Genomic DNA, 21,949 nt, shown 5'->3' with positions numbered 1-21,949 from the left:
ATGACACCTTCAGCTCATGGTGATATCACCAAGCTACACTGACATCATGGCATTATGACATTGCATTGCCATTTTGCTGGCATAGCCACATTGAGAATGTATATCCTATGATTTCATTCTATTTTAAATGTGGCATATCAGTTGATATCAGAAACATATTGTGACCTCATAACCATTGTAACATTATAAACCATGTGTGGCGTCATAACCAGTATGATATCACATTGTTGTTATGATATCTTTAGCTTATGGTGACATCACAAAATGACAATGACATTATAGCATTTGCCATTATGTCATTGTGACATCATAGTCACATTATGAATGCCTAATCTGTGATTTCATTGTATTTGAAATGTGGCATGTGGGTGGATATCAGAAACTCATTGTGATGTCATAACCTTTGTGACATTAATATCCCTTTGTGACATCAATTTGGCAATATGACATCACAATGGCAATGTGATGCTACTAAGGCACCATGATATCACAATGGTGATGAACTCACAATGGGTTTCTGATATCAACCAACATGCCACATTAGATATAGAATCAAATAACATAAAGGGCAAACACAACGTGTCTATGATATCAGAATGACAATATAATGTTACAGTGCTATGATGTCATTGTAGTTTTACATGTCAAAATGAGCTGATGTTGTCATTATGGCAACATGATGTCACAATTATGATGATATCAGAAAGAATTTTTTTGTATTTTAATGGTATGTCTGATGTCAGTTGTCATTAGTTCCCCATGAGGATATGGATACAAAAAATGTTCTGTGATGTCATAGAAGCCATGTGTGTTTTCAAAGGTGGTAAGAGGTCATAATAGCTTTGGATGGCACACTGTGATTCATAATATCACAATGGAAATGAGATGTCCCATTGGGTTTTTGATGAAGTCACAATGGTTTTGTGATGTCACAGTTTATAATATCAGAATGATATATCCAATTTCAATTACTCTTAATTCAATATGAGGATACCAGGTGATAAAAGAAGCTTCATAGTATGAGGTCATACTATTTGAAAACCCAATGGGACACTGATTTCACAATGACAATGTGATATCTCAACATCATGTTATAATAATGTTTTGATGTCACAATTGGTGACACCATACTGATGAGGAGGTCTCAATAGATTTGAGATGTCCCAAGGAGTTGGTGATGTCACAATGGCATGTGGGACCTCAGTTGTCCTACACCATGAGTATATGAGTTTGGGAAGGGATTCTGATGTCCCCAAAGTATATGTAGTCAAAAAGGTGAAGAACTAACAGTTCTGAGATGTCACAAACTGACACAATTGTTATGATGTCCAGTGGTGTAATATCATGATGTTACACTGGATTTTAGATATCTCATGTCATATCTGAAATATGAAGTCAAACACAGATTTTCAACTCACAAAGGGCCTAAAATATCACAATGACAGGTCACAAATGTTGTGAGGACAGGAGAAGTATTTGATTTCACAGTGGGTTAGTGATATAACAAAGGTAATGTGGTATGACAAAGAGATTTTGATGTCACAAAGGTAATGAGTTCACAAGGGTTTCCTGATATCAACCCACATGGCACATTTGAAATAGACTGAAATCAAAGAATGGCATTCACAATGGGTCTATGACATCAAAGTGACAATGTAATGACAAGGCAGCAATGTTTGATAAGATATGTACTCATTACCTTACTCATGTAACTCTAATCCCTCTGTACAATATATTTACAATAAAAACATACAGAAGAAAAGAAAAGAAACAAATGGTATAGTGTCATTGGGGTTTGGTGTTATCACAATGAGATGATGGTGTCATGATGACAATGTGATTTCACAGCTGTAATTATTGCACAAAGTATTTGTGATGATACAATGCTATGTGTGATCAAAATTTTCACTATGAGAATATGGGTACACAAAGGGTCTGTGAGGCCATAGAGGTCATGTGTTTTTTTAAATGTGCTAAGACTTCACAATTGCTTTGTGATGTCACAATGTGATTGTGAAGGCACAACAATAATGTGATGTCACAATGTGTTCGTGATGTAACAGTGGTGATGAGATCACAATGAGTTTGTGATGTCACTATGAGTTTGTATTATTACAAAGACATGTCCAATTTCAATTTCTACTAGTTCACAATGAGGATACAATTTCAAAGTAAGAATCTTAAGATCCAAAGACCATGAGTTTTTAGTCATAACTTGTGTGATATGCTGCCCTTAGGATATTTTAGGCCATTAGTAAGCTTATATTCTGTTTTCAAACTCATAATAATTCAGGTATGATATATGATATCAGAAATTGACTCTGAAATTATGAATATTGTGACATCCCATTGATAGACATCCAGACCATGGTGTCACATTGTGAACTCACAAATCTGTTAGGATTTCATCACATTTGTGCCAACACATGACTTTGGTGACTACACAGTCCCTTTGTGAACTCATATCCTCATTTTGAATTAATGATATTTGAGAATCGACATGCCATTGTGACATTTCCAACCAATTGTGACAGAACAAACCTATTAGAGTAGAAACACATTGTGATCTATTAGCCATTGTGGTAGCACAATCTCTTTGTGACCCTACATTTCCATAGTAATATCACTAATCCACTGTGAAATTCCAATTCTCTCATACTCAATCCAGGTATGAAATGTGATACCCGAATCCAGTGTGACATTTAGATCATGGTGACATCACACTGATAGATGATATGAGCATTTGTCACATTCTGATAACACGCACATTAGGACTTCATCACTTTTGAGACAACGCATGCCTTTGGAGACATCACAGTCCCTTTGTGAGCACATATACTCATTGTGAGTTGACAATTGAGATCACATATTTGTCATTTTGATTTCACCAACCCATTGTGACATCACCTCTTATAAACTCATTACTAGTGTGGCATCACCAATTGTGGTATCAAAATATTTTTAAGTCATCATATTGCAACATCACATTGCCATAGTGATATCACTGTTTCATTGTGTTTTCAATAACCTAGTATGTCTTCATAGCATTTTAGAAAATTCAGGGCCTTTTATATTTGTCTTCTTCTGTGAACTCTTATCCTCATTGTGAAATAGTAGCAACTGAAATTGGGCATGTGATTGTGAGATGTGACTTCACAAAACTTTGATTTCATCACCAATGTGACATCACAAACCCATTGTGAGCTTTCATAGATATTTGACATCACTATCACATTGTAGAATCCCAAACTTATTAGGAACTCTTAGCACCTTTGAAAAACAAATGGCCTTTTTGACATCACAGTCCCTTTGTGTAACTATACCCTCATTATGAACTGACAATTGATATCAGACATGCCATTTTAACATCATGAACACTTTGTGACAGCACCAGTGTGACATAACATTCTCATTATAACAACATCAACTACTTTTGACATCAGAAAACTATGACAAGATAGTATTATGAGATCACATTGTCATTGTGATGTTATAAACAGATTGTGAATGCCTGTTTTTATTCTTTTTTGTTGTTGTAGTTGGTCATGGGACTTGAACTCTGGGCTTGGGTGCTGTCCCTACTCTACAGCTCTAGGCGAGCACACTATCACTCAAGCCACAGCACCACTTCTCATTTTCTAGTGGTTTTTATTGGAGATAAGAGGCTCATGGACTTTCCAGCCTGAGGTGACTTTGAACTGCAATCCTCAGATCTCAGCCTCCTGAGTAGCTGGGATTACAGGCATGAGCCACCCGTGCCAGGCTTTGCATTCTATTTAAAATTTGACGTGTGTGTTGATAGCAGAAACATAATGTGACCTCATAACCGTTGTAGCATCATAAATCAGCAGTGACATCAAATTGTCATTATGACACCATCAGCTCATTGTGACATCACCAAATGACAATGGCATCATAGCATGATAAATCACAGTGACATCGTTATGTCATAGACATAACAGTGTGAAGGCTTATTCTGTGAATTCATTCTATTTCAGAAACCCATTTGACGATATAACCATTGTGATATCACAATCCTTTGTGACATCACATTGCCATTGTGACATCATTAACCTGCTGTGCCATCACAAACCAGTCCTGTCCTTATAAGTTTTGTGACATTGTCATATGTTAGACCCTTTGTGAGCTCATAACCTGTTTTCAATCTCATATTTCTTATAGGACATGTGATATCAGAAATCCCCTGTGACATCATACTGCCAGATATCATGGCCATTGTGTCACATTGTGACATCACAAACCTGTGAGAACGGCATCACATTTGTGACAACACATGCCTTTGGAGACATTACAGTCCCTTTTTGAACTCATATATTCATTTCCAAATAATGACCATTGAGATCTGCCATCTGACATCATGAACCCAATGTGGCATCACAAACTTATTGTGACCTCATCACGAGAATGGCATCAAGAAATAATTCTAGTATCAAAGCATTATTTTGACATTGTATTGTCGTTGTGATATCACTGTCCCATTGTGTTTTTACAAACCTATATGGCCACATCACATCTTAGAATATTCATGGCCTTTGAGACTTCAAGCTCTTTCTGTGAACTCGTGTACTTATGACCTCTAAGACAAGGAGAAAAACCATGTAGTCACATTTAATATAATAAAACAATTTACAATAGCAAGAGGACTGTGATTACCTTATGCTGGCCTGGATAGCCAGGTCCAAAAGCAGCCTTGACCACCAAACCTGAGACCTCCAATGGGCAGCCCCACCCTTTCTTAATTGGTCTGCAAACCACCGGCCAAAAAATTATGATCTCCGAATCTCCAAACCTCAATGGGCAAGGCTTTTTACTTTTTCATTCCTTCCTCCTTCACTACAGACCTGTCCTTCCTTCCTGGTCATTCCCTTTTTCCCTTCCACCATTTCCTTATTCTCTTTAGGTCTCTCCAGTCTCCACAGGCCTGCTCTACTCTGACCCAGTGACCACTTGCCAAACTTCTGCTCTCCTTCATCTTCCTCTCTTCTCAGGTTTTTTCCTTCCTGTTGTCTCATCACTTTCTTCCATCCAGGTAGCTCCTATTTTATCCCCACTTCCAATGCTCTGAAAATGCAACCTATATATAGCTTGTACCCCTCCTCACTCTAACGGGTCTCCTGCCTAACAATTTTTAATCGTCTCTTCCCAATCTGCCCAATGCTCAATCACTTCTTGACAGCTCACCATGTGAGGCCTGACACCTCCACCTTTGGCGGCATTCACCACATTCTCCTGTGGGCCAGGCCAAGAATTTACAATGATTATAGGCTCCCACAGATAATTCTGGCAACACTGGTTATTACAGTATCCTAATAATGAATTAGAAGAAATTGAAGTTGTATATGTCATTGTTATATTAAAACTTGATGAGATATCACTAATGCATTGTGACCTCATCACAGCGGTGACATCACAAACTCATTGTGATATCACATTGCCATTGTGCCACCATGATCATATTGTGACATCCCAAACCTATTATGACCTCAGAATCTTTGAAAACATGGCCTTTGTGTCATCACAGGCCCTTTGTGTACCCATATCCTCATTTTGAGCTGAGATCAGACATGCCATTTTAACATCGCAAAACTTTTGTGACATCATCACCAGTGTAACATTACATTGTCATTATGACACCATCAGACCATTGTGACATCATAAAACAACGACTTCATAGCATTATGACATCACATACTCATTGTGATGTCACAGATACATTGGAATGCCTATTCTGTGATTTCATTCTATTGCAAATGTGGCAGGTGGGTTGATATCAGAAATAGATTGTGACAACCTAACCATTATGACATCACAATACCTTGATGACACCACATTGCCATTATGATATCACTAACCCACTGTGACATCACAAAACTGTCCTATCCTCATAAATGTTTTGACATGCTGCCAGTGTGATCTCTGGCCTCCCTGAGCTAATAATTGTTTAATTCATAATATATCAGGTATGACATGTGATATCAGAAATCCAGTGTGACATCACAACTACTGTGACAACACATTGCCAGATGTCATGAACATTGAGTCACACTGTGACATCATAAACCTGTTAAGACTCATTACACTTGTGCCAACATATGCCTTCGAATACATCATTATCCCTTGTGAACTTATATATTCATTGTCAATTAGAGACCTAGCATGAGATTGTGACATCACAATCCCATTGTGAAATCACAAATCTATATGACCTCATCACCTATATGGCATTACCAACTATTTGTGACTTCAAAACAATACTATCTCATGTAATGGTAACTTTATATTGCCAATGGGATATCTCTGTCCCAACGCATTTCCACCAATCTATTATGTACTCATAATATTTTACAAAATTCATGGCCTTTCTGACTTCTAGCTCCTTATGTGAACAACTATCTTCATTGTGATCTAGTAATATCACCATGTAATGGTGATATTACAAATTCATAGTGACATCACTATCGAAGTGTGACCTTATCCCCACTGTGACATCACAAACCCATTGTGGCATCATAGTTCCACAGTGATATCACGATCACCTTGTGATATACCAAACCTGTTGTGACCTATTAGCACCTTTGAAAAAGCAAATACTGTCTGTGACATCACAGTCCCTTTGGGTAATTATATCCTCATTGCGAGCAAAGGACAACTGATATCAGACAGGCCGTTTTACCATTACAAATGCTTTGTGACATCATCTCCAGAGTGAGATCACATTGTTGTTAGGATAACATCAGCCCATTGTGATATCCCAAAATGACAATGACATCATAACATTATGACATCACATTTTCATTGTGAGGTCATAGAGACAATGTGCTTGCCTGTTCTGTGATTTCATTCTATCTCAAATGTGGCATATAGTTTGATTTCAGAAACCCATTGCGACCACATCACCATTGTGACAATACAATCCCTTTGAGACCTCATATTGACATTGTGATATCATTAATGCAATGTAACATCACAAACCTGCCTTGTCCTCATAAATTTTGTAACAAGCGACTACCTTGACCTGGGCTGGATGCACAGAGCTAAATTCAGCCTCAAACATGAAACCTCAGAACTCCAAACAGAAGCCCCGCCATTTGTTAACTGGTCTGCAAACAACCATCCCCCAAAATAATGATCTCCAAAACTCCACACTTCAAAGGACAAGGCTTTTTCCGTGCTCTTCATCCTCCTTCTCTCCAGACTTGTCCTACATTTCAGGTCTTTTCATTTTCTCCTTCCACCATTCCCTTCTTCTCTTCAGGCTGCTCTACTCTTGACAGTCCTGCCCTGCCATATCCAGGTGGCCAGCTGCCATCCTTCACCTCCTGCTCTCCCTCAATTTCCTCTACTCCCAGGTCTTTACCTTCCTACTGGCTCATCACTTCTTTCCTTCCAGTCCTTTCCCCTTTTTCTCTCCCCTTCTGTTGCTCTGAACCTGCAGCCTATATATAGGCTGGGCCATTCCCCCACTGTGATGTTTTCTGCATAACAGTTTTCAATCATCACTTCCCAAATGTTGATGCCCAATGACTTCTTGGTAGCTCACCATGTGGAGCTTGACATCCTATCTCCTTTAGCAGCATGTCCTGCCCCCTCCAGTGGCATGAAGCCACCCTCTCTGGTGGTCGAGACCAAGAGGCCATGATGAATATCTGTTCCCGTGGATTATAAGGACACTGCTGGTTTTTACCGTGTCCTCATGGTGGTCTAGTAGCAATTGAAATTGGACAAATAATTGTGATATTAAAAGTCGTGGCATAAGTAATCCATTATGATCTCATCACCAGTGTGACATCACAAACCCATTGTGTCATCACATTGCTGCTTTGACACCAGGATCACATTGTGTCATCTCAAATCTATTATGACCTCCTTTATCCTTTGATAAAATACATAGCTTTGTGACATCACATTCCCTTTGTGTACTCAAATCCCCACTGTGAAATCTTGACAATTGAGAATCAGACAAGACATTTTAACATCAAAAACAGTTTGTGAGTTCATCACAATTGTGACATCACTTTGTCATTTTGACAACATCTGCTCATTGGGGAATCACAAAACTAAAATGATATGATAGATTTAGAACTTCACATCGTCCCTGTGACATCATAGACACATTATGAATGCCTTTTCTGTGATTTCATACTATTTAAAATGCGGCCTGTAGGTTGATATCATAAAGAAATAGTAAACTCATAACCATTGTGACATTACAATCCCTTTTTACATCACGTTCCCACTGTAATATCACAATAACCACATATCACAATATCACATAACACCCCGTGATATCACAAACCTATCCTGTCATCATAACTTTGTGTTATGCTGCAATTGTAATTCTAAGGCCGTTTTGTCCCCATAATCTTTTGTTGACCTCATTAAATTTCACATATGACATTTTTAAAAATTAATTTTAATATTTATTTTTTGTGAACATATTGTACAGAGGGGTTACAAATACATGGGCAAGATAATGAGTACATTTCGTATCAAGCATTGCAGCCTCCTCCTTTGTTTACCCGTCACATCCCTTCCCAACCTCTCCCCACACCCCACCCAATCCGCCCCCCCCAAAAAAAGTTGTAAAGTTCGTTTTTGGCATGACAACTTGTACTTATACCTGCATCGGGTTCACCTGTATCCTTAAACGACTTGTTTTTCCCCATCTCCTCCACAAATTATACCGACATCAAAAATAGTGAAAGCAGGGGTTGTACGGTGGGGTGGGACATACAAAGCTACCAGGAAATAATCTTATAAATGAGTTAGAAACAAATGCATGAAAAAAACATTTAAATACTTATATAAGAGTTCATTTTCCAAACATCACATTATCTGACCTTTTCTGCTTGACTGATACATATACTAGATATTGCAAATAAGGGAAACCATGGAGCTTTGTTTCTTTAGGCTTGGCTTACTTCATTTAATATAACTTTTTCCAAGCCTTTCCATTTCCTAACAAGTGGGGAAACGTCATTCTTACTGATGGAGGCATAGAATTCCATTGTGTATATATACCACATTTTCTTTATCCATTCATATACTGAGGGGCATCAGGGTTGGTTCCAGATCTTAGCTATGGTAAATAATGCTGCAATAAACATAGTTGTGCTGGTAGCTTTAGTGTGGTCTTGTTTGAAAACATTTGGGTAAATGCCCAAAAGTGGGATTGCAGGGTCATTAGGACAGCTCGATGTGAAGTCTTTTCAGGAAACTCCATACTGCTTTACAAAGTGGTTGAACAAGTTTACACTCCCACCAACAATGAAGTAAGGTTCTCTTCTGTCCACATCACCTCCAGCATCTGTTGTTGTTAGAGTTCTTGATTATAGACATTCTAGCTAGGGTGAGGTGGTACCTCAAGGTTGTTTTGATTTGCATTTCTTTTATGGCTAGCGAGGTCGAGCAATTCTTCATGTGTCTGTTGGATATCCTTCTTTCTTCTTCAAAGAAGTTTCTCTTCAAGTCTTTAGCCCACTTATTTATTGGGCAGTTGTTTCTTTGAGGATTTGTTGTTGGGGGATTTAATTTTTTGAGCTCCAAGTATATTTTAGATATGAGACCCTTGTTCGTTGTATGGCTAGTGAAGATCTTTTCCCATTCTGTGAGCTTTCTATTGATATTGCTAGCTATGTCCTTTCTCATGCAGAAGTTCTGCAATATCATGCAATTCCATTTGTCAAACCTTTCTTTGATTTCTTGTGTTTCTGGGTCTCTATTAAGAAATTTTCATCCTCAGCCAACGAGGCCTGGGGTTTCTCCTATTCCATCCTGTAAAGTTTTCAGACTGTCTGCTTTGACTCCGAGGTCTTTGATCCTTTTGGAGTTAATTTCGGTGTGGGGTGATATATAAGGATCTAGTTTTAGTTTTCTATAAGTAGTTAACCAATTTTCCAGCACCATTTACTGAAGAGGCTGTCTTTCTTCCATTCTATTATTTTAGCTCCCTTATCGAAGATTAGTTGGCTAGAGGTCTGTAGGTTCATTTCTGGGTTTTCAATTCTATTCCATTGGTCCTGAGGTCTGTTCTTATGCCAGTACCAAGCTGTTTTGATTACTATGGCTTTATAGTAGAGTTCGAAATTTGGTATTGATATTCCTCCAGCACAGTTTTTTCTGTTGAGCATCGTTTTGCTATTCGGGGTCTTTTATTGTTCCATATGAATTCTTGGATTGCCTCTTCTATTTCCTTGAAGAATGAGGGTGGAATTTTGATAGGTCTCACGTTGAATTTGTAGATAGCCTTGGGAAGTATTGCCATTTTCACGATGTTTATCTTTCCAATCCAGGAGCATGAAAGGTTTTGCCATTTTCTAAGTTCTGTTTTGATTTCCTTTTTCAAGATTTTAACGTTTTCATCATAAAGGTCCTTCACTTCTTTGGTTAAGTTAATTCCGAGGTATTTTATTTTTTGAGGGGCTATTACAAATGGAGTTACTTTCCTAATTTCAGCCACACTTTTTTCATTGTTGGCATACAGAAAAGCCATGGATTTTTGAGGGTTTATTTTATACCCTGCTACTTTGCCAAAGTTTTGAATCAGCTTGAGTAATTTGGGAGTGGAGTCTATTGGATTCTTTAAATACAAGATCATGTCATCTGCAAAGAGGGAGAGTTTTATTTCTTCTTTCCCTATTTGGATCCCCTTTATGTTTGCATCTTGTCTTATTGCTGTAGCAAGGCTTTCTAATACTAGATTGAAGAGAAGTGGAGAGAGTGGACATCCTTGTCTTGTTCCTGAGTTAAGATGAAATGGCTTTAGTTTTTCACCATTAATATAATGCTGGCTGTAGGTTTGTCATATAAGGCCTTTATTGTATTGAGAAATGTTCCATGGATTCCTAATTTTTCCAAAACCTTCATCATAAAGGGGTGTTGGATCTTGTCGAATGCTTTTTCTGCATCTATTGAGATAACCATGTGCTTCTTATTCTTGCTGCCCTTGATGTGATGAATTATATTAATTGATTTGCATATATTGGACCAGCTTTGCATCCCTGAAATGAATCCTGTTTGATCGTGGTGTATGATTTTTTGGATGAATTGTTGAAGTCGATTGGCCAAAATTTTGTTGAGAAGTTTTGCATCAGTGTTCATCAAAGAAATGGGTTTATAGTTCTCTTTCTTGGATGAGTCCCTGCCTGGTTTTGGGATGAGGGTTATGATGGCTTCACAGAATGTGTTCGGTAGTGAAATTTCTCTTTCAATTTCATTGAACAGTTGGAGGAATATTGGTGTGTGCTCTGCTTTGTAGGCCTTGTAAAATTCCGCTGTAAAACCATCTGGTCCTGGACTTTTCTTAGCTGGGAGTCCTCTTATTGCTTTTTGTATTTCAATGCTTGATATGGGCTTGTTAAGATAGTTTAACTCATCTAGGTTTAGTTTTGGCATATCAATATTTGCTAGGAAAAGGTCCATTTCTGTCAAGTTCTCAAACTAATGAGCCTAAAGTTTTGAGAAGTATTCCCTTATAATGTTCTGAATCTTGGTTGTTTCTGTGGTGATGTTTCCATTCTCATCTCTGAGTTTATTAATTTCGGTGTGTTCTCTTCTTTTTCTGATAAGATTTGGTAGGGGTCTGTCAATTTTGTTAATTTTCTCGATGAACCAACTCTTTGTTTTGTTGATTCTTTTTATAGTTTTTTTTGGATTCTAATTCATTTAATTCTGATTTAATTTTAATCATTTCTTTCTGTCTACTGGATTGGGGTTTATCTAACTGCTCTTTCCAAGGAGGTTTAGATGTGTCATTAAATTGTTGGTTTCAGATCTCTCCAATTTGTTGATGTAGGAGCTCAGAGGTATAAACTTGACTCTGAGTACTACCTTTGCTATGTCTCAGTGGAGCTGGTAATTTGTGTGTTCATTTTTGTTGAATAGTATGAGCATTTGAATTTCCTTTCTAATCTCTTCCATGACCCACTCGTGATTCAGCAGTGTATTGTTAATGCATTCCATGAATGCCTTTAGTGATCTTTTTGTATTCTTTTTCTGCTCTCTCAATTCCTGTATTACTCTTTGATTAGCTTCCTCCCATTCGTGGGATTCCTGTAGTTCTCTTTGAGTGTTCTCAGCCTGCTCACGCCATTCCTCCCTTTCTCTTTGAGTATTCTCAAGCTGCTCAGACAAATCCTGTATCAGTTTTTGAGTAGCTTCCTCACACTTATGATATTCCTGTATAAACTTTTGGATTGCCTCCTCTCTCTCCTTATCATGCTCATACAGAGTCCTTTGTAAGTTTTCAATCTTTTCATTTATCATGTTTGCCAACAGTGTTTGTAGAGCTATTTGGGAACTCTCCTCTTGATTATTCATTACCTGTTCTATCCCCTCATTATCAAGATTGGGAATTGAGATACCCGGACTTGCCATTTTTCTTGTGTTTTTCTGGCTTACTCTGCCCATTTGAGATGAAAATAGCACCAGTTTTGTGCTAGAACACTCTCTTAAGGCAAGCATCAACCAAATTCTGAATTTGCACAGTCAATAGTCTACAGATACAATAGTTCAACAGATACAATCTAGTTCAACAGATAAATCTATTCAATATCAAACAACTATATGTTAATGGGCTATGAACCGCAAAGAAGAATTTGGAAAACCAGAAATTATTAGGGTTAGGGAGCGATGTGGGTAAAAAATAGGAATAGATTGATGTCGGAAATCACAGGGAGTGTTAACTAAGTCCTAATCTCAAAGCAGGAAATAGGTTGGGTAGGATGAAAGTGGAGAGAGAGCAAAAATGAAGAAAGGGAAATGGAAAAGAAAAGAAACCAGAAAAAATAGAAAAATAAAAATTAATAATATTATGCAGGAATTCAACAAGAATCTATTTAAAGAAGACTGTGAATATAATGAGAGAAGGGGAGGGATATAAAGGAGATGTGAAAACTTAAAAATAAAATGCTTAAAATATTATATAGGTATAAAGAAGTATTACTGCTATTAAGGAATTTATGTCTCAGAGGTATTGAATTGAGTAATAAATTTGTGGATTAAGTGTGTACACAATGGAGGATAGGGTCTAATATTCAACTCCAGGTTTATCTGAGGATGTGCAGGACAAGAGGTACATTCCATAAAGAAGAACGAAAGAGAGGAAAAGATGAAAAGGATAAGAAAGGAAGAAAAAAAGATCCGAAGTTCAGTAGAGCTAAACAAAAAACAAAAAGATAAGTAAAAAAGAGAAAGACATCAAAAAAGAAGGAAAAATGCACACATGTATCCCTAAAATAAAAATTGTAAGAGGGAAAAAAAGTTACTGGAAAACATTATTTTTCAATCAAGACAAAAATTAATGATTAAAAAAAGTTTTAGAAATGAAAATTTTTTTAATATAAGGTACCAAAAAAAAAAAAAAAGGAAGAAGAAGAAGAAAAAAAAATCTTTGATTTTTTGCAGAGGGGTGGGAAAAAATCCTGGATCTCCCTTGTGTCCGTAACCAGCCTCTTGTTGGAGTCTCTTGTCTGCTTTTGGTCCTTTGGCTTGGTTGGTTTCTTAAGTCAGTTTATTCTAACAGGCAGAAAAATGCTCTGCTTTACCCAGGATTTTGTGATCCTCCTCCCAGGCTAGTTCAATGGGAGTCAGATCTGCTTTGAGTATCACAAAAGTGGGAGATGCAGTGATGAGGCTAGGTTCTGGGTAGAGTTGAGGCCTTTCAACAAGCAGTAGCTTTTTCCTGGTGGCTAGTTTGTGAAAGACTCACAAAGCCCAGCCTGGAGCCATTCTCGGGTTTCTTTTTACTGAATTTCAATTGATTGTCGAGGCTTCTGTAGGGAGGGCCAGCCTCTGGCTCTGATTACCCAGTGAAGAATGCCACTACTAGGGCTGGCACCCAAGCTGGGTGACTTTTCCCTGGGTGGAGCTGAGTCTGGCAGGTCACAATGCCGTTAAGTTCTTATGACCTGCTAAATGATTCATTTTATTCCAAGGCTTGATTTGGAGCTCTTTGTCAGTATCCAAGATGGAGATCTCCAGTAGGGGGGGAGGGGTGGCATTCCCTCCTCTTCTCCCTGAGAAGGAGTGAGGACATCAGGCTTCTACTCACGCTGAGTCTTGGTTCCTGGGTCGTCTCTGGTCTGTGAACTGCAGGATGAAGATATCTGCTCCTTGTCGGTTCTTGCTGGTTTTGAGTAGAATCCGCTCACCTGCTGCATCTGGCTCCTTTGTCCCGGACTTTGTGTGGCTCAGGTATGGCGCCTGCAGTTGCAGCTGCCACTGCTGCCGCCACTGCGGCAGCTGCTCACAAGAGCTCAGATCTGTCTCCTTGCCTGGATTTTCCCTCTCTAGCCTGACTCTCTGTCCTGTGATGGCACACTTGGTGTGATTCTCTGGCTTAGGACTGTTCACTGGAACTCTAAAAGTGCTTTCTATGTGAGAGCTCGTTTAGACTCCAGCTTCTCCACCATCTTCCCAGGTCTGACTTTCTTATATTCAAGTACAGTGATCTTCTCCTTCATCCACATTGCTGCAGATTTACCCAGATCCTGAGTTCAAATTTAAAGCTTGGAAGATTAAACATCACGAATTGCAAGCCAGTGAGTTAATTTTTTATTTTACTTTTCTCAGTATGGGCTTGAAGTCAGTTTGTGGCAACTCTGCCTCAACTTGGATCACCCTAGGCTGGGGTGCAGCGACTAGACCTACAGCTGCTTCTGGGATCCTAGACCCTCAGATCTTGCAGGGAAAGCAATGCACAGAAAAATGTGGCCTTTTTATGTTTCCTTCCTTTGCAAGGTGACCCTCATGGGTCTGAATGACACTGTTGCAAAGGATACTTTACCTTGCATTGCTGAAGGCTGCCAGACTATCTGGGAACCCATAGGCCCACTTGGCAACATAGGCCCTGATTTCGAATCCCCCTCCTAACACCAACCAATGGCAGGATATACTAAGAAAATTGTTCCCAACCATAGGAAGAACAATGGAATGTTATCAATGTCAATGTTCAATGAGTTGATCATGAATGATGCTACTATAAATTTAGGCAGCATCATTTCAGGAGGCTAATTGATTTTTATTTAGTATTTATGAAGCATAAAAAGAATATTATTACTTACAGGAATGCAATAATTTCAGGACACTGATTGATTTCATTAATAGTATAAGGATGAAAACAATAACATTAATGACATGGACGCATTATTAATACCCAGGAATTGGTAGGAATGTATTCTATATAACTGAGTAATATATAGACATCTTTAACACTCTATATAAATACATAGAAATATATATAAATACATATAAATACTTCCATCTGCAGGTCAATCTGTTCTTATTTTGCTAACACCTGGGCCTTGATCTCAGGTCCTGGTTATAGCCTTTCAGCTCAATTTGCCCCAGGATGGCGTGCTGACACTCACCCATTCATGAATTGGGCCTAATAGGCTTGTGGCTGTGAGATCAGTTGCCAGCATTCCCTAAAAATGAATTGTGGAGTAAGAAGTTGATGGCGACGCATGTTTTCCTTTTCTGTGAAAGTCCTGAGTGTCGGGTATGAAGTGGAATACATATGCAGACCTATATCTTATGTAATCAATGTTTTATGTGCCATAATAATCAAAATAAATGGTCAATACATGAATAAAACAAATAAAATAATTGCACTGAATGCAATATGGAGTCAACATATGTATGTAAATATGAATCATATATGTAAATTGTACATGAATAGGATGTTTTCTAGTGGTGGGGATCTGTTTCAGGCCTAAAGAACCGACTTGTATTTCTTGACTTCAAGGAGGCCAGCTTCCCCTTCCCACACAGTGCAACAGAGTTTCCAAGACTATAGGTTCCAATCCCAGTCCTGGCAGAAAAATGTCACCTTTATATTATGTAATAGTATAGTAATTCTTAGGTATTTCATTATGCCTCCATTTTATGAATGTGATTGTTTAAATGCTTCATAAAGCATTAACTAACATCGATCAGTGTCCTATAAAATAATTCTATATAAATTTATCCTAGAATCATTCAAGGACTGCTCTTTCAATCATGACATACATCATATTCTATTGGTAATCATATGGACAAGAATAAGTTTCTTAGGATCTCCTTCCATTTTGAGGTGGCTGGACCAGGATTCCAACTGTGGGCTATAGCTCCTGCCACTTAAACAGGAGGGTAGGGAACTTATCAGTCTGTCCAAGAACATCAGTAAGATCAATGATTAGGCAGGCACCAGTGGCCCTCAACAGTCTTCCTTGATACTTACAAGGCTGTGATGGGTGGATCATGGTCGAAGTCACACTAGGCAGGAAAGTCCAACTTCAGTGCCAATAAAGCCAGAATCCCTGTGGCTCTAGTGTGGATGGCCAGCCTTGAGCAAAAGCAGCTCACAGACTGTGCCCATATCCTCAGTTCATGGTCTGGGACTGGGAACAAACAGCCATACACAATGATCTGTGCAGCCATGCGGCTAAAGCAGGTCACCCTATTGTCTCCAACTGAATTGGACATTGTTCCCTGGGAAAAGGGCTGGGGGAGCTGCTATCTTCTTGACTCCGCCCATGCTGTTTGCATCACAGGATTCTGGCCACACCCCCATTCTTTCATTGTTCTTTCTGACCAATGAGATACAAGAATGGCGGCCACGCCCACATTCCATGCTGCCTGGTAGCACCAGGATTCCCTCTGTTAGTTTACAACACTACCAGCAGTTGAGGAAGGTATAGATGGTTGAGTGGTGAGAAGAGCCTCAAGGCGACTGGAATAGAGAAGGAAATTGAGATGCCTGCCTAGTCCCCAGCCCCCCGCCCCCCGCCTTCCAAGGTTCAGAATTTCAAACCAGGCAATGGCACCCTGCCAGGCTGTGTAAAGCCCCAACTTGGTCAAAGGCCTTGGTTCTCTGAGGACATGTGTCTGCAATGCCACTGCCATTCCCATTCGCCCCACCTGGAGCAGCCTCAAGCAACTTCCCCCAGGAGCACATGTGAGTGGCTGCCCCAAAACCACCCCTACACTGGGTCGGACACCCCTCTGAGGGCACCAAGACCCGCTACTTGTTTCCTCTCCCTGGCTCTGAGGAGCCACCTTTCTGTTTTGGGCATTTCTAAAACAGAGCCTCTATATGCTCTGGCTGGGCTGGATTGATGTCCTCCTATCTGTGACAGGTATGCTCCACCGGGCCTGGTCATCTGTAGTTGGGGTGGTAGACATGTAGCAACATGCACAGTCATCAATTTAGATGGATTATCTCAAACATTTACTCCACAGCAGCCGAGTTTTTTTTTAATTGTGAAAATACTGTCCAGAGGGGTTAAAATTACATGGGCAAGTTATGAGGACATATCTTATCAAGCATTGTAGCCTCCTCCTTTGTTTCCCCTTCCCATCCCATCCTTCCCCCACCCCCTATCCGATCCTCCCCCTCCCCCTACCAGAGTTGTCAAGTTCATTTTCTACATACCACTTCTACGTCTCATTGTTGCAATGGGTCCAACTTTAATCCCTATTTCAACGATTTGTTTTTTCCCTTCCCCTCCATAAATTATAACAACATCAAATACAGTGAAAGCAGGGATTATACCGTGGAGGAGGGATATAAAAAGCAACAAATAAATAAATCTTATGAATGTACTAGAAACAATCGTATGAAAGAAAAAAAATTGAATAGATATATTAGGGTTCTTTTCACTAATATGTATTTAGCTGAACTTTTATGCTTGACTCAGATATATACTAGTTATTGCAAATAAGGGAAACCATGGGACCTATCTTTCTGTGGTTCTGGCTTACTTCACTTAATATAATATTTTCCAAGTCTTTCCATGTCCTAACAAATAGAGCAATGTCATTCATTCTGATGGAGGCTTAGAATTCCATTGTGTATATATAACCCAATTTTTTGATCCATTCATCTACCGAAGGGCATCTGGGTTGCTTCCATATCTTAGTTATGGTAAAAAAGGTTGCAATAAACATAGTTGTGCTGGTAGCTTTAGTGTGGTCTTCTTTGTAAATATTTGGGTAAGTGCCCAAAAGTGGGATTGCTGGATCATAGGGGAGCTCTATGTTGAGTGCTTTGAGGAACCTCCATAGAGCTTTCAAAAGAGGTTGAACAAATTTACACTCTCACCAACAATGAAGTAAGGTTCCCTTCTGTCCACATCCCCTCCAGAATCTGTTATCAGAGTTCTTCATTATAGCCATTCTAACTGGGGTGAGGTGGTATCTCGATGTTGTTTTGATTTGCATTTCTTTTATGGCTAGAGAGGTTGAGCATTTCTTCATTTGTCTATTGACCATCCTTCTTTCCTCTTCAGAGAAGTTTCTCTTTAAGGCTTTAGCCTTATTTATTGGGCAGTTGTTTCTTTGAGGATTTGTTGTTGGGGGATTTAATTTTTTGAGTTCCAAGTATATTTTAGATATGAGACCCTTGTCTCTAGTATGGCTAGTGAAGATTTTCTCCCAATCCGTGGGCTTTCTATTGATCTTGCTAACTATGTCCTTTGCCATGCAGAAGCTCTGCAACTTTGTGCAATCCCATTTGTCCAACCTTTCTTTGATTTCTTGTGTTTCTGGGTCTCTATTAAAAAAATTCAACCAGTGCCAAGGAGACCTAGGATTTCTCCTATTCCATCCTGCAATGTTTTCAGAGTGTCTGATTTGTCTCCGAGGTTGTTGATCTATTTGGAGTTGATTCTGGTGCAGGGTGATATATTCGGATCTAACTTTAGTTTTCTATAAGTAGTTAACCAAATTTTCCAGCACCCTTTACTGAAGAGGCTGTCTTTCTTCCATTCTATTATTTTAGCTCCCTTATTGAAGGGTAGTTGGCTATATGTCTGTAGGTTCATTTCGGGGATTTCAATTGTATTCCATTGGTCCTGAGGTCTGTTCTTATGTCAGTACCAAGCTGTTTTGATTACAATTGCTTTGTAGTAGAGTTTGAAATTTGGTATGATATTCCTCAAGCACAGTTTTTTCTGTTGAGGATCGTTTTGCTATTCGGGGTCTTTTATTATCCTCTATGAATTATTAGATTGCCTCTTCTCTTTCTTTGAAGAATGAGGTTGGAATATTGATAGGTATCGCACTGAATTTGTAGAGAGCCTTGGGAAGGATTGCAGTTTTCACGATGTTTATCTTTCCAATCCATGAGCATGGGAGTTTTTGCCACTTTTTAAGATCTCTTTTGATTTCCTTTTTCAGGTTTTTAAAATTTTCATCATAGAGTTCCTTCACTTTTTTGGTTAAGTTAATTCCCAGGTATTTTATTTTTTGTGGGGATATTACGAATGTAGATGCTTTCCTAATTTCAGCCACACTTTTCTCATTGTTGGTATACAGAAAAGCCATTGATTTTGAGGGGTTAATTTTATACCCTGATAATTTGCCAAAGTTTTGAATCAGCTTGAGTAATTTGGGAGTGGAGTATATTGGATTCTTTAAATACAAGATCATGACATCTGCAAAGAGGGAGAGTTTCACTTCTTCTTTCCCTATTTGGATCCCTTTATGTTTGCATCTCGTCTTATTCCTGTAGCTAGGCATTCTAATATTAGATTGAAGAGAAGTGGTGAGAGTGGACCTTCTTGTCTCGTTCCTGAGTTAAGAGGAAATGGCTTTAGTTTTTCACCATTAAGTATAATGCTGGCTGTAGGTTTGTCATATATAGTCTTTATTGCATTGAGGAAAGTTCCATGGATTCCTAATTTTTCCATAACCATCATCATAAAGGGGCGTTGGATCTTGTCAAATGCTTTTCCTGCATCTATTGAGATAACCAGGTGGTTGTTATCTTTGCTCCTGTTGATGTGATGAATTATATTAATTGATTTGCGTATATTGACCCAGCTTTGCATCCCTGAAATGAATCCTGTTTGATCAAGGTGTAGAATTTTTTGGATGAATTGTTGAATTTGATTGGCCAACATTTTGTTGAGAAGTTTTGTATCAATGTTCATCAAATAAATGGGTCTATAGTTATCTTTCTGTGATGTGTCCCTGCCTGGTTTGGGCATGAGGGTTATTATGGCTTCATAGAATGAGTTCAGTAGTGAACTTTCTCTTTCAATTTCATTGAAGATTTGGAGGAGTATTGGTATGAGCTGTGTTTTCAAGGGCTTATAGAATTATGCTGTAAAGCCACCTGGTCCTGGGCTTTTCTTAGATGGAAGGTGTGTTATTGATGTTTCTATTTCAATGCTTGATATGGGCCTGTTAGGATGGTATAACTCATCTTGGTTTAGTTTTGGCATGTCAATATTTGCTAGGAAAAGGTCCATTTCTGCCAAGTTCTCAAACTTATTAGCATAAAGTTTTGAGAAGTATTCCCTAATAATATTCAGAATCTTGGTTGTTTCTGTGGTAATGTTTCCATTCTCATCTCTGAGTTTATTTATTTGGGTGTGTTCTCTTCTTTTTCTTATAAGATTTTCTAAGAGTCTTTCAATTTTGTTAATTTTTTGGAAGTAACAAATCTTTGTTTTGTTGATTCTTTCTATGATTTTGTTTGGATTCTAATTCATTTAATTATGATTTAATTTTAATTATTTCTTACCATCTACTGGATTGGGGATCATCTTGCTGCTCTTTTTCAAGGAGACTCAGATGTCATATTAAATGGTTGGTTTCAGATCTCTCCAATTCGTTGATGTATGAACTCACAGCTATAAAGTTGCCTGTGAGTACTGCCTTTGCTGTGTCCCAAAGGAGCTGGTAATTTGTGTTTTCATCAACATTTGAATTTCTTTTCTAATCTCTTCAATGACCCACTCGTGATTCAGCAGTGTGTTGTTCCAGTGTGTTACATGATTTTCTCTGGTGGCTTTTCCTTTTGAGTTTTAATTTTTTTCCCTTGTGGCCAGAGAGAATGCAAGGTATTACTTCAATGTTTCTGAAAATTGATAAAATTATGGGAGGAAGAAAAAAATTAATAGAAAAAAATTAAAGTAAAAAATTAAAAATTAAAAAAAAAACTTTTAGAAAAAAATTGTAAAAGGTACAAAAAAAGAGTTCTTTGATTTTTTTGTGGGGGATGGGAAGATCCTGTATCTCCCTTGTGTTCTTAACCTGTCTCTTGTTGGAGACTCTGGTCTACTTGTGTTTGATTTTCCTGTGGTTTAATGATTTCTTAAGTCAGTTTGAGCAAGCAGAAAAATCACAGCAGACGATTCTTGAACCACTGGTGAAGGTCTGGGTTGGTTCGTAACAATCAGACCTCATTCTCCTCACAGGACAGTTGTGAGGAAACAAGGGATTTATACAGAGGGATCTCTGGAGCATGGCTAGGAACAGAGGGAATAGTCTTCAGATAAGGTTCTCGGCAATTCTGTGAGGAAATGACAGGAAGATAGCCAGAAAGGGCTCAGGCAGGGCCTGTTATTAATTGTGCAACAGATGTGGGATTATGAAAGAAAACATGGCTCTCTCTCATCATTACCCTATCCCCATGAGGAAGAGGATACTTCACTGTGTTGAGTTTTGCAGCTGGAGATACCAAGGCAGAGAGAAGCCAGGTGACCTACTTATGACTTCAACTTCAGAGGAAGCTCTGCCTGACTTTGCTAAAATGCTCCCTAGGACAATGGGTGCTATTCAGTCCGCTTCTTGTGGTAGGAAGTCCACTTCTTGTCGGTCGTGGGGCTAGAACTCTAGGCATGGGCCATGTTCCCAAAAGCCTCAGCAAAAGGCTAGTGTTCTACCACTTGTGCCCACAACACTACTTTTGATTTTCTGGTGGTTCTTTGGAGATAAGAGTCTCACAGACGTTCCTGCCTGGGCTGGTTATGAACCATGATCCTCATATCTCAGCGTCCTGTGTAGTTAGGATTAGAATTCTGAGCCACTGGCACCAGACTTAATTGTAATTCTGACTTTTTTTCTCTCTCTCTTTCACAAGAACTGGTCAAATGGGTGCTGGAGGAGGGGGCCCAGCATCCCCATGTGGCTGGAACCCAAGGTTGGCCCTCTCATTCTG

The 21,949-nt window shown here is 38.8% G+C and overlaps 1 long non-coding RNA gene across 1 annotated transcript in view; it reads left to right on the top strand.

Moving 5' to 3' along the window:
* The first annotated feature begins 16,685 nt into the window (after positions 1 to 16,685).
* LOC138839202 (uncharacterized) overlaps positions 16,686 to 21,949 on the top strand; it is a 49,817-nt gene continuing 44,553 nt past the window's right edge. The window contains exon 1 of the long non-coding RNA XR_011375911.1: positions 16,686 to 16,957. This is a non-coding gene — a long non-coding RNA (uncharacterized lncRNA). The remainder of the gene's footprint in view (positions 16,958 to 21,949) is intronic.

The sequence above is a fragment of the Dipodomys merriami genome, unplaced genomic scaffold (assembly GCF_024711535.1).
Source record: "Dipodomys merriami isolate MVZ:Mamm:240054 unplaced genomic scaffold, mDipMer1.0.p SCAF_298, whole genome shotgun sequence".
NCBI classification, from domain to species: Eukaryota; Metazoa; Chordata; class Mammalia; order Rodentia; family Heteromyidae; genus Dipodomys; species Dipodomys merriami.
This window is presented reverse-complemented; position numbering and strand designations above follow the sequence as displayed.